This window comes from Dasypus novemcinctus, chromosome 16 (assembly GCF_030445035.2).
Source record: "Dasypus novemcinctus isolate mDasNov1 chromosome 16, mDasNov1.1.hap2, whole genome shotgun sequence".
Lineage (NCBI taxonomy): Eukaryota > Metazoa > Chordata > Mammalia > Cingulata > Dasypodidae > Dasypus > Dasypus novemcinctus.
This window is the reverse complement of record NC_080688.1, coordinates 50,422,989-50,437,660: the sequence shown is the minus strand read 5'-3', so window position 1 is coordinate 50,437,660 and position 14,672 is coordinate 50,422,989. Positions and strand designations below refer to the sequence as shown.

Below are 14,672 nucleotides of genomic sequence, written 5' to 3'. Positions count from 1 at the left end.
CTGAAATTTCTAATCCAGTGTTAAATAATTGTAAGGAATTGGCAGAATTAACAGCTACAGTATTTATCTGCTTTGGTGATTTGAAACTATCGGCTTCACGGTTAAGATTTTGCAAAAGTAAACTATACAGATTTAAAAGTCAAGTCACTAATATGAACACACTAATATGAAAACACATTACTATGAATTTTTGTAAACCTATCATAAGTCTTAGGTTTTGATAGGAAAATACTGTTCCATCATTCTTGTGATGGTCAGAGTCTCTAAAGTTACACTAATGTAAAGGCAAATAGCAATCTGCAAACTTTTCTGGGGAAATGAAGGGCAATCAAAAATGCTACATGATTCAACATGTCAGGGACTTATAATCTGGAAATGTGAAAAAAAATCTTATTTTTATAAATTATTTTTATCTAACTCAAAGGTAGACATGGAAAATGGTGCAGATATGCTACTCATATTTTTAAAAATACTTTTTTTGAATTTTGTGGCAGTTTGAAGCTTTCATGGACATCAGAAAATCCTATTCTTAAAACTAATCTATTCTTTGCATGTAAACGTATTGCAGATGGGACCTTTAGATTAGATTCAGTTAAGGGACCTTCCTTTTGATTAGATCATTTCAGCAGGACATGACCCAGGGTGGGTCTTAATCTTCTTACTGGAGTTCTTACTGGAGTCCTTTATAAACAGAGGAATAAAAAGCCACAGTAACAGAAAAATGCTGCAGAGGCAGAGAGGAACCTAGAAGCTGAGAGAAAAGGGCCCAGGAGCCAGAAGCTAAGAGGAAGTCACTTTAGCCAGAAGCAGAAAGCAAGAAGGCCTGAGAGAGAGAGATGAGCAGATCCTGCCATGTGCCTCATTGTCCACAGCTGCAGCTGAGTGAGACAGCATCTCTAATAGTGCCTTGATTTGGACACTGTCACTGCCTCAGAACAGTAAGCTTTTAAGCTAATAACTTCCTACAATAAAAGCCAACCCATTTCTGGTATATTGTTCCTAGCAGCTTTTAGCAACCTAAAACACATTTCTTGAATGTTTAGCAAACTGTTAATAGGTAGAAAACAAGTTATTCATATAACAATAGTGGACCAAAGACATAGATATATATCATTTTGTCATATTACATAAGGTGATTATGGAATGCTCTATTTTAAATTTGAAAAGTGACTACTTGGCATTCACCTTACCTGGTATTGCTAGCACCACATTATGCCTCTTTTTTGCTTGGATTGCTTTGGTATTCCTATTTAAAGGACACTTTAGGTCATGTATGTTGAGGTTCTACACACACATACAGATGCACATAAGACGGCAAGAGGGATTGGGCCTGAAAGATTCTTTTGTGTTTGCTTGCCCTTGTATCTGGCCCCTAGAAAAGTACCTGGTATTTGGTTAATGTTCAACAACTACTTGATGAACAGTGAATGTATTAAGAATGTATTATTAATAAAACTATTAGTATTAAGAATAAAACTAATTTCAACCTTGTTTTCTCAGTCTTCTCTCCTCAGATCTGAAAGCTTTAACTGGTGGGGGCGGGGCGGGATAAAAACAAAGATTATAGTATTGACTTGTTTGTGGTGTGGTGGAGCAAAGCTGAGGTGGCTGGACACTCTAATCTTAGATACGACTTTGCTGCTAATTATGGGGGGTGGTCTTAACATCTCTGGCCCTTGATTTCCTCAAATGTAAAATTAGGAGGTCTGGGTTAGATGATGTAAAATACTTTTTCTGGTGCTTAAATTATTTGATCCAGAGACATGATCTGAGGCAAATCTAAATTGACTATTACTTGGAATAATTAAACCTTATTTATCTCAAACTTTCACATTCCTAGCACAGTGCCAGGTAACATAAGAGATGTGAAACATATATTTAAAGAACAAATGTATGAATTATCATTTTAGGTATAAATGCTGCCTGAATATCATTAGAATTTTTCACAGAAGGAAGGAACTCTTCTCTTTGGACACTGACTTTTGCAAGTAAAATAAAGTCAAATCTCTCTCTGAACTTTTGAGGTTTATTCATATCAATTATTATTCTTATACATTGTAACTGAGTAGTGTGATGTCAAAAAAATTCAGAACACATTTATATGCTTTCTTATGTCTAGGGAAATTACTATTTTGTGACCTAAACAAACCCTTTCATAATTTATCATAAACATCTTCATAAATGTTCTTAAGGAGGAAAAAGGAAGGGAGATAGAAACCCATGCCTTTGCAAAAGATCTGATGGTGATTCTAGATAATATTTAGCCCTGAAAGTATACATTCTATGTCTTTAGACATGACATTTCCAGACTTAAGCTCACATCAATAAATGACGGTTTTGCATTAACATGTGAGAACCACAAGGTACTACATCTTAAAAAGTCTTCTTGAGCTGTAATAGTGTTAATTTAGCATCAACCTAAACATAAGCTTAATTCCCAACAAGAAAAAGATTTGCTCACTGCTCAGGAAATATTTTAAATGGGAAATTCTAGCACACTCTCATACACATTCTGACAGGATTAAGGTGGAAAGCTCTTTTAGAGTGGCAGTTTGCTGCAATGGGAAGGCAGGACAATATTTTAGTTCTGCCTCTTACCAGAAATATGACATTGGCAACTTACCCAAACTCTTTGAATCCAAACTTCTGTACCCGAATAATAGGGAAAATAAAAGCTAATTTGAGGCATTGTCCTATTGTGTAAATAAGATCATGTTTCCCCTAATGGAGCTCTCCTATTGCTTAAGATGACTTGATAGAGTGTTGTAATCTTCAGCTCACTAAAAGCACTAAAGCAAATCTCAGAATATGAACCTCCATACATCATTCAAAACCAAAAAGGAAGATGGCTCTAAGATTGGTAGAGAAGACTCACAGATGAAAAAAGACCTGGCACCTGTCCTTGATGAAAACACAATTCAAAGAAAACAGACATATAACATGAGAAATTACAACACGATGCTGAGAGTGATAGAACGGCAGTGGCTTTTCTTTCTGTTGTCTGAGCTCCTTGAAATGGCCCAAAGAATTATGTGAATTCAGAGATAGGACTGATAATCATTGAACCAGGAGGATTTCATCAATGGCTTCACTAAAACAATAACAGCAACAGATGTGATAGCTAGTGAAAGATGACTAGGATATTGTAAATCACTGAAGATTGGATTGGTGCATGTCGGAGAAGGAGATTTGGAGAAAGGTATCAGTGGGAGGAAAGTCTAGGCAGAAGAACCTGCGTTGAGAGCACTGGCTCAGAGGAGGAAAAATACTCATTTTTAGCAAAGGTCAACTGATGAGGATCAAAGGCAGGCTGTGAGACCCAAGAAGACAGTTGTGCCTGTATTAAGACAGCTAAGGAATACAGAACACTGAGTCTGTCCTGCAGTTGATGGGCTGCCAACTCTGCCAACACTGACTGTAATTTGAGGCCAGAGTTGGGGCTATCATATTGGCTACTGTTTGCTAGGCACTTACTATATACCAGGAACTGTGCTTGGTTGTTTCATGGTTATTCTTTCATAGTCTTCACAATGAATTAGACATATATTTTTAGATAGGGAAACGGGCTCAGAGAGGTCAAGTACTTGCTGCTCAAGATTACATGTTCTTAAATTATGTAAATGGTATAAAAGGAGTGACAGGATTTTTAAGATACTAATTTCAAAACAAACCATTAAGGAATGGAAACATTGAGATCAGAATAAAATTAGGAAGTTGATTTAGGCAGTCATATTTTGAAAGGAAAGGAAAGTAGGAACAACTACAAAGTGAGAAGTTGTGTTCCAAGCAAGGCTGTTCAAGAGTTGGGCAAGATCGGCTGCTACAGGTTTGCTCTGGAATGACATAACCTTTTGAATAATAAATGTGCTACTTCTGTGTTTAAAATTACTCAGTGATTATATTACATGAGAAGTAATGAAGCATAATAAAGCAATGCTCAGGCTGAAGCTGGAAGCCTGGGTTTATATTTCTTAGCCCCTCCCACTTACTTAAGCTCAGGCTGGTTACTTAGCTTCTTTGGGCCCCAGTTTCCTCATCTTTAAGAAGAGGGATGAGGTACATCATAGGGTTGTTTAAGCATTAAGTTAAGTACAAGTGTGTATAGAACAGTGTTTGGCACAAAATATGAACTCTGTAAACATTAGCCACTGTTGTTTTGTTCTTTTGTCCTTATTCACCCAGTCATTTATTTAGAATCTACAGTGTGCCAAGCATTGCACTGCTTTCTAGGGATATGAAATGGATAACAAATGATTTTTACCTTAAACACATTTGATTTTTCGAACATGCTGCTCTGTGGTTCAGCAGAAGTACTCCCAACTACATCTTGGTTAAAGCACTTTCTGGAGCTCTCTGGGTACCAGTGATTTAAAATCTCCCATCAGGGAAGTGAATTTGGCTCAACTGATAAGAGCATCCGCCTACCATATGGGAGGTCCAGTGTTCAAACCCAGGGCCTCCTGGCCTTTGTGGTGAGCTGGCCCATGCAAAGTTCTGATGCGCACAAGGAGTGCTGTGCCATGCAGGGGTGTTCCTCGCGTAGGGTAGCCCCATACACAAGGAGTGCGCCCTGTAAGGAGAGCCACCCCATGCGAAGAAAGTGCAGCCTGCCCAGGAGTGAGAGCTCCTGCACACATGGAGAGCTGACATAGCAAGATGACACAAAAAAAGCAACACAGTTTCATGGTGCCACTGACAAGAATACGAGCAGAAACAGAAGAACACACAGCGAATGAACAGAGAGAGCAGACAACTGGGGGGGGAGGGGAGAGAAATAAATGAAAAATAAATCTTTAAAAAAAAATTTCCCTCACAACACTGCTCATTAATAGAAGGACTAACACCTCCACTCCTCTGACCCCTCTCCCCCAATTTTACATTAAGATCTCTTCAGCCTGAATGATCTTTTATCACAGGTGTTTCCCTTACCCTACCAGGTAATATTATGGAGTCAGTGAGTTTATGTCAGTTGTTTCCTTCCACTTATGTGTACCATAATTTGGCCCTCTCGACTTCAGGATTACAAAAAGGTCCAAGGAATACTGCTCATGACGCAGCTGCACTTTCTCAGAAAGGATTCTAAATTAGGCATTGCAGGTTCTACATTAAAATTGATTGACTTGATGATCACTGTTGGTAGGAGAAGCATCATGACCCTTTGATGGCAACCATAGTACACTGAAATAGATGGATGGGCAATTGTGATAACCTCAGAAGAAAAGACCCAAAATAAGTGAGAAGGAAATGAAAATAGCAAGGCACTTACTTTGAAAATAATCAAGTGAGGTGCCAACATGATTAAGTAAAAAGCAACTTTAATACCAAGGAAGTCATATAGTGAGTGGGATTATTGGGACAGTGGCGAAATGTTTACTTGTCAACAAAGGCAGACCCTGGCATCCTGACCATTTTGCTTCCAATATCCTTGGTCCTTATTATAAGAAATGCAAAACTTTCAGATCATAATGTATTTTCAAGGAACAAACAGCCATTACAAAAAAAAAATGTCAAATTACTCAACTGTAGGTGAAAAGAGCCTACTAAGATAAATTGGAAGCTCTAGAATAAATATGACTGCAGGAATGAGACTGATGCCCTAAAAAGCAGTTTCTATGCTATATGTACAAAAGTTTATGAGCTAAGAATGTTAAAAAAAAAAATCACATTTGGGACATTACTGACAATTTAAAAATTTCCCCATTAAGTTGATATACAAAATGGGAAAATTGACAATGATTTTGTTAACAGCCACAAATTAATGCTATAATACTGAATAACTTAGGATATGGTTTAAAATATGTTCAGCTAAATTTTTTTTCAGTATAAAAAGCCCAACATTATCTTTAACTTTAAATTTATTACCTGGGAATCATTTCCTGCGAGAAGCAAGCAATCCCTGATTATGCTGATAATTCTGTAAGAAATTACTAAATCACTGATGGATCTCGGTTAGGGGCCAAGCAGGAAAAGAGAAAGTAATCTAACCCAGATGACGAAAGACTCCGAGAAGCTAAATGGGAGCTGAAGAATCAACCCTGGAAATTAGCAGCAGCAGGAAGCCAGTGGCCTTATCATCCACAAGTGTCAAGGGACAAAGGGAAGTGGTGGTGTCACTGGGTTCAAAGTCATGGAGGAGAACAATACTCCAGAAGTCACTAGAGGCAAGGTGGAGTGCTGTGGAAAAACAGGCACACGACCAGCAATCGGGGTTAACAACATAAGTTTTTCATTTTCATTTTCTCCTCCAGAGCAATGTTACACCAGGCAAATTGGCTTACTGATATTTTGGAAGGGCACTAGTTTAGCTCCTGGGAACTGCATCAAAAAACATCTTGTAAATAAATGAAATCACCATTTCAGTTCCATGTCCAATCTCAATAGATCATATTTATATACACTTAAGATTATGAGAGAATTATTCACCGTTTCAAAGTTAATCGAAAGTGTAAAGGAAGCACCACTGCCTTTGGATTAGATTTAGACAGTGGTCGGTGCTCTGTCAGCTGCACTGTTAACATTGCGACTTGTAAACATAGGTGTATTCTGACGCTCTGGAAATCACCATTTTTTTTCAAAGTAGTCAATAAAATCACACTTTGAAAGGTGGACTCAGGAGGAGGGGGAAAACCACACGGTTTCTTCAGTGTGGCCACCATTCATCTCTATTCCCTCTCCATTCTGCCGAGAAATGACAATGTTATATTTCTGATTAATATTAAAACAATTTGCAGGCTCATGTCTTTTGTAGCATGGAAGAGTAATTAAATATGGTGATATAAAAAGCTTAGCTTAATGTGTGTGTGGGTGAGAGAGCGTGTGTGTGTTTTTTATTCACATGTATATACACCTGACCTAAATAATGTCCTATTTTTAATTTAAGCAATGTAGTTAAAAAGTCCCCATGGTCAGTTTCTGAAATGTTACCGTTATTCCACTCACAGACCTTTTAATGACTAAACAATCATAATTACAGTAAAATATTTCTTTAATTGATGCTATTAAAATAGGTCTTGTCTTATTCTAGCTTGTTACTTTCATAGCAAGTGTGTGTTATATATTTTTAAAAATCAGATGAACTTTATAATCGAACCAAGTATTATGACAGGAAAAGATGTCAGGGCTATCTCTATAACTCACACCTCATAGTTGAGATGGTTTCTGATAATAACAACAGTAAATCAATAGGGCAGAAGCTAAGTCTTTCACTGTTTAGCACCTCACTAAAAGTATAAAACTAAAAGGCATTGATAATATTTAACCCCATTTTCTTTTCACACAAAGAAGAGAAACACTTTAAGGGGAAAGAGTTTAATGTCCCTCTTAAATAATTTTTCTCAAACTCACTCACCTAAAATTCAATGAAGCAGCAGCATGAACTTTCCAAAACCATCTATTTTCTGTTCTTTGAAATGGCAGCTGATTATGGCATTTAAAGATTTGCCAAGCATTTCATCCAGGGACTGGTAAATCCTATTTATCTGCAATGAGAAAACACAACTTCTATTTAGCTAAGCCATTCACATTTACATGTTCATTACAGAAGCAGGAAGCCAGATTTGGCAGCTGTAGATCATACAGTATTTTACAAATTCTCTCACACCCATTAATAAGTGACTCAATACTCAACTTGGAACCTTGGTTTTCATTTACTATAGGAAATAGATAGAATAATAGACACTCTACAAGTTATTTTGCAGATGAGCATGTTGAGGCTCAGAGGAATGAAGTGACTGCCTAAGATTAAGCAACTGGTTAGTAACAGAGAATGGGCTAGAATCTGTGCTCCTGACAAGCTTTTTGTTTTAAGCTGACTAAAAACCCAGAAACTGGAAAACATGGAATCTTCTGTGTTTCCAAGTAGGTAATTTTCTGGAATATTATCATCATAATTCCTCCTAAAGTCAAGGAATTTACAGTTGAGATCAGAGTCCTCAAAACAACATTTCCTCTAATTTTTAAAGCTTGAGAAGTGGTGCATAGATATCCTGTAAGGGCAGACTGTGGCGAAGATAACCTGACATTATTTAATGATCCACATGACTTATGTTATGTAGTAATAACAGATAAATAATAAATAGTTCACAAAATTGGCCAGTAATGTTTCTTAACAAAGTGAAAACATTTACTAAATAAATTTTTGCCTAATGGTTTTGCCTTTGAGAAAACTTACAGATGAGAAATGAAAGTTCTAGGTTGGATGATGCTGGATGCTCCAATGCTTAAGATTCTCTGTGACCCTTGTTCTGGAGTGACCCAGGTATTCTACCACCATCACCCATCAGCTCATCTTGCCCAACATGCTTCCTTCTTGTTAGAGAAAAACGGCACTCACTGGGACATGGAGACTGACATGATGCAGACAGGCAGGAAGTTTATTGGAAAGCTCTCTCAACAGAGGGGGTCTGAGGATTTGAGTTCAGCCCATGCATGGAAGGTGGTGGATATGACTTTATACAGTACATCAATAGGCAGGGAAATGTTAGTCCGTGGGGAGGGGGTTAGAGTCCCAGTATAGCCTGTGGTTAATAAGGGGCTGTAAAAATGAATTCTTCTTGTGCATGGCTTGGGGGTAGTGGGTTAGGCGGTGGGGTATTTTTGGAATGTGGGTTTCTGGTGATCTGGAAGGGATGGGTCTTGGAATGTGGGGGTCTGGTGGTTTGGAAGGGATGAGGGTCCTTATCTGCTCCATTCCCGCTATGATATGGTTCATCCTTGGGAGGAAATATGTTGTCCTATGCATGTAGGCATATTGCTTAATCGATCGGAATGGAGTCACAGCCTTAAGACCTGTTAATCATTGCAAACCTTGTAAGGGGTAAACTCTAACATTTCTTTTTGCCCCTTTTTCCTCTTTGCCTTCCCTAATAATAAGGCTGGGGTGTTACTCTACTGGGTACTAGGTGGCTTTAAGTAGCAGAAATATGAAGTCTGGAAACACTAAGTTATGCTGCAGGAAAAGAGTGGGGAGATGGGGAAACAGTAGTGTAAAGGACAGAAGGTTTTTGAGAGGAGTGGATGGAAAGGGAAGAGAGAGAAGGAGCTTAGAGCTGTACCTTGAAGGACCTTCCAGATGCAACTCTGTGCTTTTCTCTCCCAATCAGGTGTTCTAAAATGATTATTTTAGATTTCACGGCTGGCTTTAGGTATTCTATGATTTTATGTACACAGAGAAAATTGTATGGTAATAACTCCCTGTCCTCAAATCCCAAATTCTCAGATATTTAATGATTGCATGGGATTTATTTAACAGGGGATAATGAAGTTTCGTTATACAATTAACCCTTTTTTTTCATCAGATTAGGACAGAACAGTTTTCCCCCATACTTAGAATCTAGGTATATACATGTATATGGCATCCTTTGAATTAAATGTATTATTACAACAGTAGGAATTTTCATATATTTTTGTTTTATTTTGAAGTACATACTACCATTTTCTTTCATTGTAAAAATATTATTCCCTCTCATGAATGCAGATCTCCAAGCCACAGCATAGGAAATAGATGAAAATCTTACACAATCTTATATTTTTAAATACAAGTCTACCTAAACATAACAAAATTTTCATAAATGAACACATACATATTAATTTACATCCAGTATATCTGACAATAATGAGTCACTCAAGAAATCCCTTGGTATTCGCCAGGGAACCTCCTAAGATCTTGTTGCTCACTGTTGCTTGTCTCCCTGGTAATCCTGAGAAAGCTATTTGTGTGCTCATATTACGTCCAGGTCCCTGAGTCACGCACAGACTGCAGCCGACAGGAGAAAGACCAGACAATGCTCAGATAGAGAAGACACGTCAGTGCACCCATTGAGTTGGTCCAGGTTGCTCTGGGATCTGTGGCTCCACTAAAAGGTGCAACTTGGATGATGTCAGGTTTATATGCCTATTGTAGATTTTGCATCCCACTCAGCCTTTATGTCACAGGCCTCAATGATAATCAGTTTTCTAACCTGGAGGCATCACCACCCCTCTTGGTTTCTGTCTCCCATGGCTACTGGGGAGTATATCTCTATGCAGAACTGAATATCCACAATTCTTCCTACTCCAGAGTCTGAGGTGGCAACCTCCCAACTGCCACTGAATGAAAGGCATCCTTCTGACTCTCTCCTGCTGCAGCCTATTGGCCACTTGCAAAGCAAAATTCTCACATGGATAGTGGAAGGAAACAGAAAAGGATACTTTCCTCCTTTAAATTCTTATTTAAATTCCAGGACAGCTAACTTAAATTCTAGGCCAGCTAACATGTGTCTTGAAAGTAACTATTTAGTCTCATGGGATAAGATAAATACCTATGATATGTATAAATGATGTGCCAGAGACAGTTAGTGGCAGAGACAGAAATAAAATCCAGTCTTCTGATCCTAGTTCAGGGTCCGTTCCATAAAATTCCAGAAGTATTTTACATTTTGTCTTTTTTTTTTAAGAAAAATAAATATTTAATCCAGTCTCCTCTCTCTTACCTCTCTGAATTTTCATGACACTGAAAATAACTCGAACACAATCTGAAGAATTCAAAGACCTCTTAATCACACTGAGAACATGAAGAACCAAAAGGCATTTTATCTACTTTTCTTGTTATGCAAGAATGAAGGAGCCTAAATGCTTTAAAGAAGAATGATGATGGTGCTCTCCAGGATTCCTTTTGCAGCACAGTCTTCCCATTCCTTTTAGTTAGGCTTGGGAGGCTATGGTGTCATGTTTCCACCTTACTTGGTTTTGGAGGTCAAGATGGAGACAATCTTCAGATCATGTAGCCATAGAGGGCAGTTTCAGCATTATAAGAATCAGTTAGGGATAACGATGACCACAGATTTGCAAAAGGTGCTGTACAGCATTCATACCCATGAAGTTTGGTCATTTCTGATGTTTGACATGGTTGGTCAAAATAAATTTTAATGGCTTTTAATAAAGTTTGGATAAGAATGACCATAGTCACTTCAGAGGCAATAACCTCTTGTTCACTTTCCCAGGAATTTTAAACAGGTTTCTGGTTTTACAAGTAGCCCCATGCAGTTATATTCACAAATCACTTGCTAGGGTTTCATGCCAGGGTTAAAGCTCAGCTCAAGATTCTGGCTACCCCTCTTCCATAAACCCAGTGGCAGCCGGATCCTCTCCAACAATGAAGAGGTTGGAAGAAGTGGAAAAATGGAGGTGTGAAAGTTCTCTGAAGCATCTTCTGTATACGGAAAGGATAGTAAATTAGGATCAGAAGGCTGGGCTTTATTTCTCACTCAGCCACGAATTAGCTGGGCAACTCAATTACTCTTACCTGGGGTTCAGATTTCTCATTAGTAAAATGAGACTATTGGCCCAGATCAATGGCTCTCAATCATGGGTGATTCCCCCTACCCTGCCCACCCCCAGCAAGGGGATATCTGTCAAGATTTGGAGACATTTTTGGTTGTCAGCAGTTGGGGGGAACGGCAGAGAGAAGGAGGTAGGTGCAGTTGGCACCTAGTAGGTAGAGACCTGTTGTGCTGCTGAACACCCTTCAATGCATGGAACAGCCCCCCACAAAGAATGATCTTCCAGTCCAAAATGTCAATGGACCTGAGATGGCTCACATTCCTCAGCCCTGGATACTATTCTGTAATTTGACTATTCAGTCTCTTTACACATCCCATCCTAACCTCTGAAGTTGTATGAGGTGAGACTCATTCCCCTTCTGAAGCACCCTTCAGCTCTTCTACTATATCAAAAAGTGTCCTTTGACTTCCTTCCCTCACTTTTCAGCTCTATTCTTGGACCCTTTCATAGCCCAGTCATTGGTGTTTCCATACCACTCTTTGAGTTCCTCCATTTTAGCACATTACCATGTAAAATTACAATGAATTTTCTTAGCCTTCTACAAGAATGTCTGAAACTTGAAGGCAAGAACTATCTTGTTTATTTCTTCATCATCGCTAGCACATTGTCTTTAATGAGGAATAATAATCCTCACAAAATGTTTATTGGAGTAAATGATTGGAGATTGAGTAACAGGCAAACATTAAGTTCAGGATTTTTTCACTCAATTTACTACCCAGAGTTGTAGTATGAATTTATACTGATAATTTCACCAGATTATTAGTTATTAGCCTAAGACCATCAAAGTGGCTTAGGAAGACACATTAAATGGATTTGGGATCATGGTCCTGGAACTAAACTCAGAATCATTTCAGATGAAAGGTTATTAGGTCAGAGTCAGGGGAAGGATGGATGGGAAATGGACCTTATGGACACTTAATGGCTGGAGGCAGAATTAGTGCCCAGGGTCACTTGGGTACCCTCTCTGTCCCAAAGACTTGTTTTTGTTGACTTACAGTATAGCCTAAGAACCGGCAAGGTCTTGGGTATCCGTACATATTTCTTATGAAGGGCACAGATTATTACTTCAATCCTCCATGGTCTAAAGGGTCTGTGGCATGGAAGGAGAGAATTTAGTTGCTCAGATCCAGTGATGCACCATCCCTAAAGGGCAAGATCATTCAGGTGGATGGACACCTCCCACCAGGGATTCTAGGTGCCAAGGGAAATGCTGTTGAGACTGGCTGCCTTTACTCCTGAGCCAAGCAGTCATTTTGTTGTGAGATGTTTTGACATCTTCAGCCAATTAAACAGGGAGTTAATCTAATCTCAGGGGTGTGTTTGTATGTGTGTGGGGGTGTGTTGTGTGTAGTTTCTTTCCACCAAATCATAGCTCAATGATTGCAGGTGCCTGGGCTTTACTTCACAGTTTTTCTAAGAACCTAGACAATTATGTGGGGAATGCAGAAGCACTGCTGTGCTTTACTTCTCAGCCACCTAATTTAGTAAGTACTTACTCAATTTACTGTTCACTCCCCGTAACATATGGCAAGAGAGCCAGGGGATATTTGAGCAAGTATAAGCAGAGAATTCAGTTTTACTCTTGATAATTTATCAATAGTCAGGGATAAAAAAACAAACATGCTTCATCATTTAGGTGAAAGTAAGATCAAGCAGAGAGAACAACATTTGGACAAAACAGTTGTCAAAAGGAGTGAGTATACACATTCAGCAGTGAATGCAAAATTTTTTACACCAGAAATGTCAGAGGCCTGCTGACATTCAGCAACTCTTAAGAAAAATATGGAGATTCGCCTGTCAACATCAGTTCAGCTGGGTATTCAGTCAATTGCTTTAAAGGTGCCGAGAAGGAAGAAGGTGGATAAAGGATTTCCTTGCTCTGTTTCTTGTACAGGCAATTTGTCCCCCCCCGGGGGACCACCTTTGTGTTTCTTTCTGTACATCTTATTGTAAGGTTCAAGGCAGTGCTCACCTGTATGACATTTGCATTTTAAAAGGAATTTCCCCCATATGTTAATGTTTTGCACTGCACCTGGGCAAGCTAAGAACTCACTTGAGTGCCCATACATTTAATTTTTATAAGAAATGTTTTAAATTAGCTTGTATATTCGTATTTATGGAAAAGCAAAAGCAAGTTTGATTTAAAATGGATCAAGACTAAAGAGCCTGGTTGTGCAAAAAGAGAAGTAAGCCCCAAGAAAAGAGGAACTCTGAGCCCAGGGAAAAGAAATCGCTGGGAAGAGAGGCACCCTGAGCATGGAGAGAAGCAAGCCCTGGGAAGAGAGGAACCCAAGAAGCCAGAACCCTGGAAGACACCAGCAGTCATCTTGCTCTAACATGTGGCAAAAGACTTTGATGAGGGAAGTAACTTATGCTTTATGGCCTGGTAACTGTAAGCTTCTACTCCAAATAAATACCCTGTATAAAAACCTAAAAAAATAAAAATAAAATGGATCAAGAGATAGCTAGAAAAAGATGGAGTTTGTTAAGGTGGTTTAATTTTATTCTTTTTAGGAAATGTGGAAAGTACAATAAAATATGATGAAATTAATATCACCTGCATTCTGCTACCCAGAATCAATCCCTATAAAGATTTTATACATTTACTTCTAATACACATATTCATACATGAATACACACTCATGTATATTAGTGCCCAGGAACACTCAGTTACTGTCTCTTTCCCAAGGACTTGTTTTTGTTGACATATAGTATAGCCTAAGAACCAGCAAGGTCTTGGATGTCTGTATATATGTCTTATGAATATAACTTTTAATATAAGTTAAGATATTTTGTTTTGAATTCTTTTGACTTTTCACATTCTATTCTTGTTGAGCCATACATATTCAGTACAAATACTTCCTCTCTTTATCTAGGTACTTATGATGAGAGATTATTTCTGTTCAACTTGTTAATTAAAGGAAATTATACACATCATGATGTGGGACATCAGTACTCATATCAGTAAAAAACCAAGTATACTGAAACGTAAGAAAACTAGAAGTCATTTTCTCAGAATTTATAGAGTGATTTTCTCATTTTCTATCTTTTTAAAAAATGCAATTGCAAAACTAAGAGAGTCTCATTTACGTACATATACAATCACTAAACCTACAGTATCCCAAGTTTTCTTCTATGATAATCTCCTTTTATGAATATGTCAGACAATATGCAACTAGAACAGAATACAGACATATACCACCCCATAGTGATGAACTAACTAAACCTTGAAGTTAATTCCAAGCAAAGCAGAAAGATTAACATTTTTTGCTGATGAGGGAAAGTGTTTATTCAAGCTCAGGCTTTTGTCTTTTGTATCTGGGTATGCCTGCAAAATTGGTTAAAAAAAAACA

The 14,672-nt window shown here is 38.2% G+C and overlaps 1 protein-coding gene and 1 pseudogene across 46 annotated transcripts in view; one reads left to right on the top strand and one right to left on the bottom strand.

The window, feature by feature from the left end:
* Positions 1-14,672, bottom strand: part of DTNA (dystrobrevin alpha) — a 418,043-nt gene that overhangs the window by 209,125 nt on the left and 194,246 nt on the right. For all 46 annotated transcript variants that reach the window (XM_071208625.1, XM_071208616.1, XM_071208607.1 and 43 more), the window contains one exon: positions 7,349-7,478. The gene's annotated coding sequence lies outside the window, so the exon portion shown is untranslated. The remainder of the gene's footprint in view (positions 1-7,348; positions 7,479-14,672) is intronic.
* The window catches only part of LOC101437883 (KH domain-containing, RNA-binding, signal transduction-associated protein 1 pseudogene), a 102,269-nt pseudogene that overhangs the window by 4,616 nt on the left and 82,981 nt on the right, over positions 1-14,672 (top strand).